General features: G+C 35.1%; 1 protein-coding gene across 3 annotated transcripts in view; it reads right to left on the reverse strand.

The window, feature by feature from the left end:
• The window catches only part of ACSF3 (acyl-CoA synthetase family member 3), a 1,464,159-nt gene extending 1,463,573 nt beyond the window's left edge, over window positions 1-586 (reverse strand). For 2 of the 3 annotated variants that reach the window (XM_044081689.1, XM_044081688.1), the window contains exon 1: window positions 104-586. The gene's annotated coding sequence lies outside the window, so the exon portion shown is untranslated. The remainder of the gene's footprint in view (window positions 1-103) is intronic. The other variant, XM_044081690.1, reaches the window with a different exon arrangement.
• Between the last annotated feature and the right edge of the window lie 3,619 nt (window positions 587-4,205).

Below are 4,205 nucleotides of genomic sequence, written 5' to 3' on the forward strand. Positions count from 1 at the left end.
TCAGGGAAACTAGCGATAATAGCAAATACTGAGCTGTACGAGTTTCCTTAAAGTATGCCTTGCGCTTAAAAGCTTTCAGAAATTAAAATAGACAAATACTTACTTTCAGCCTTTAAGGAGACGAATGTAAGTACAGAAGTAGTCGAGTTTAAATAGGCACGAGACTTGTACTGCAGTTCCTCAGCCCGGAGTGAAACGGAGGTGTGTAGTATAGGTGGCCGAGGTGCAAAGTGCAGCTCCGTAATCAGAAGTGTTGGTCGGCACAGTTAGGCTGTTTTTTTTTATTTTTATTTTTTTTTTCAGATGGTTTTATGTGCCATACTTCTCAGCTGCCCCTGATTTGACTAAATTTTTAGCTGTGTCCCTCTTAATACATTCTAAAAGAGGTGGATTGCATTCAATAATTAATGACAATTATTGGAGTTGTAGACATTTTAGTTCTGGAAATCTATACTGATTCACATTCTCTTTTTCTGTCAATGTCTGACATTAATAGTCTAAATATGTGCGTAATTTTTACGCATAATTATGAATGTGTTTGTTTTAACCTAAGTTCATATAGTGTGTTCGCCTCACACAACCAAGACATGGTTTTTTTTTTTTTTTTTTTTTTGAGATGGCGAGAGTGGTAAAAATGTGTATCTTCATTCGAAACCAATAGCAAGTCTGCCATCAAAGTGGAAGTGCATTTCCGTACAGTTAAAGAGGCAAGTCACGGCTGGTAAATGGCCAAAAAGTCATATAATTCGTATAGCTGCGAAGTGCAAACCGATGGTCAACTACAATAAATATACTGCGTTACATTTGAACTACACGTTTAGGTTGGTTATGTACTACTCACCCTTCGATTAGAAAAGTAGCTTACGAAGGTGGAACTATATGACAAGTTTTCAAACCTGAAACTGTATGTAGAATGGCACAATGGACTTTAGTGTAGTATTTTTTACTGCATGTATAGGCAATCATTTATGCTTTAAGGTGTCCTTGGTAATGTGTAAAATTGCCAGTTTCCGTTCCCCGTCGCAGTCTTCACCCCTTTTTTTTAGGGATACTAAGGCATTTATAGGTCAGTTAAAATATATAACATATCTAGCATGTCCTGGGTCTGTTCCAGGGTCTCCTGCTATTGGACCATGCTTGGTACACACCTCTCATATGAGGGGCTTGTTCCAGGGTCTCCTGCTATTGGACCATGTTTGGTACACACCTCTCGTATGAGGGGCTTGAGACCTAAAGGAGCAGTATACCTTTCAACCTGCAGACTTTGAAAATAGGATAACAGCAAAAAATCTGAACAACTGATTAGCATAAAATGTGAAAACCAAATAGCACATGACTCTTTCTACTTCCAATAGGAATGTAAGTTCTACTCAGAAGGACGTGTAAAAACAAAGACTGACAAATATTATGGAAATGCAAACAAATTATCAGACAGTGTAAAATCTTTAGACTTTAATGAACTATATTCCAAAATTCTACCACACCATGTAATTTATTTTTACTTCAGAAAAATGGAGTTGCATGATTTTTGTCATCTTTATTTAAATTATTGTTGCCACTAGAATTTCAGACATGTAGAATGTTTTTCTGTGTACTAGACACCTTCAAAAATCATGTCATGAGTGGGATTCAGAAAACTTTGTGAAGGGGTAAATCAAGCCTGAAAATTTGGACGTACCTCCAAAAATAGGGACATCCTAAATCGGGCTTGAAAATAGGAAAGTTCCTCTAAAACAGGGACTTTTGAGAGGGCAGAGAGGAGGGTTTGATTTTCAACAGAAATGGAGGAGAAAAACACTACAACAGTTCCTGCAAAATAACAATGCATTATTTACTTCACAAATGTCAAGCAGCTTCCATATTTCTCACTCACAATATTTTGTTTATAAAAATGACAATCGGTTGACATTTTTGGGTAGCACTAAGGTTTTATCAAAATAAATTAAACATAATTCCAATTCAGAATTTACATATGTATATTTTGGCAAACACTGTGGCATTATTATCTGAGTGATATATGAGCTGCTTTGTATGTGAGATTTAGTTTGTTTGTATTCCAACATTACTGTTATCACAATCTCTCAATTTTTGCTCTGAAAATAACTTCCCTCCAGTTCAGTTTCCCCAGTTCACTACCCCTTGTCATAAGCTTCAAGGACATCTAACTAAAGTAGAAACTGAAATAATATTGTAGAGTATGCGAGATGCAATTTGTTTATATCCTAGCAACATCACTATCAGCACAGTATAATTTTATTTGTGCACTTAAAGTAACCTCCCATACTCACTAGCTAATTCATGTACCTGCATGTTTTATTAAACTGTTTAGTTTCAAGGACATTAAAGTACAACTTCAAGTAATATTGTAATTGAATCAGATCTCAAACTAAGGTGAATTGTACTTTAAGTTACTGCAGTCTTTGGCATAGGTAAACTATTCAGACACTCATATGATTTTCTCATGAAAGTGAAATTGGTCTATATATTCTTAAAACAACTGTCATACTTTTTTATTTAACTTTGCACGTTATTTAATTACAGGATATTTTTTCAAGGCTAGATGCCAGCAGTCTTTTAGTTATTCTGAACCTTCCTTCCTCGCAGGCTCACAAAGAGTAATTGTGATAGATATGGTATAAAAGTAAAGTTGTCTTCCCTCATAGTAACAAAGAGATATTTTTCAAAATAGTATGTGATACAAAGCCTGCAAAGTATGCAGAAAGAAATATGCAGCAAAAAGGTTCTTTTATAATATATTTGCACCAGTCCACTATGACAAATCCTGTTGGGGCCAGCATCAATACAGTTGGTATTGACCAGTTGAGCAATATCTGTTACTTTCATGTTTTGGTGAAGCCAAGATTTCATCTCTGCATCTGCTCCAAGATATTTCATCATCATTTTTAACAGAGAAGTAACTTCGAGCTTCCAGTTTCAGTCAACAGCCTGATGTCCTTAAAAGTGACAAAGTATTGTCTGGTACCAGCAAAAGTGATAAAGTTCATCTTTATAAAAGGATGCAGTGTTGTTATCAATATTTGCAAAAATATAGAACACTTGTTGAATGTATAATATGTTGGGATAAATCTCCTCGATTCTGTATTGCAAAATATAACAGCAAACGTTATACAGGACAGGTTAGATATGGTGTGTGAAACAAAAGGTAATTTTGCAATGCTGATCTCCACTTTTTATAGGGAATTTTAGTCATTTATAGATAAATGCATTTCCATCCTATATAGTTAGTATCAACAATGTGTTTTTATAGTTATGCAGTTTTACTTTTCCTGTTTGTCTTTGTTCAGTATGCCTGGTTCTTCAGTTTCCTGAACTGTTGGGATTGCACTTCCTAAGTATTTAATTGAATAATTTTTTGATTGATTATTATCTTTACTAATTTATTTTGTTACTAGCAGTGTTATTGATTGGATAGGGCATTCATGTGATGTGTATATATTATGCTGGTCTATTTTATTTGTATCTGGTCTGAAGAAGCTCTAATGCGAAAGCGCTTACCGTTTTAATAAATTTATGGATCTTTTTTACCTCAAGACTTGCATCATTTTATTGCTTTGCTGCTCTGATACTGGACTGTAATAACAGAGGTGGACTATATGCACCATTTTTGTTGGTTTGGTGTATTATTGTACCTGATTTGGTTATTGCCTGGTTACTCCGCTGCTAGTGTTTTTAGTTTACTTTATTTGTGCAACGGAGGATTTACCTCTCGGCTTACTGGCCATACTTTTATTCTTTACATTTATAGATAAAAACAAAACTTTAAAGTTTAGAAAGATGGCAGAAATGTTTAAGAGTTACTGTTTGCAGTGGGATGAGATTACTAACAATAAGGAACTTTCAGAAAGAACAGGAAGACAATTTAAGAAAGATTAATGACAGATAATTGGAAATGTTAAAAAAAGCATGACAGAAGTCAGGAAATGTGCAAGATGTTATTGCCATTTTGGAAACAGCTAAGGCAGCAATACATGCCACCACTGAGGCTCAGTCAGGTGGGGTGATGAAAGAGAAACACTCAGACAGGAATTAATCGAAGAAAAATGGAGAACCCTGGAGGTGTTAGCCAAAGAGGCAGAACTACAAGTAAAAATAATGGAATTACAGCAACAGAATGTAAAGCTTCAGAGGCAGACTTACAAAAACAGTTACAAGACCTTAAAGCTTCAGACACCATTAAGACTGAT

This window comes from Protopterus annectens, chromosome 8.part1 (assembly GCF_019279795.1).
Source record: "Protopterus annectens isolate FY-2018-M chromosome 8.part1, PAN1.0, whole genome shotgun sequence".
In the NCBI taxonomy this organism is placed as follows: Eukaryota; Metazoa; Chordata; order Ceratodontiformes; family Protopteridae; genus Protopterus; species Protopterus annectens.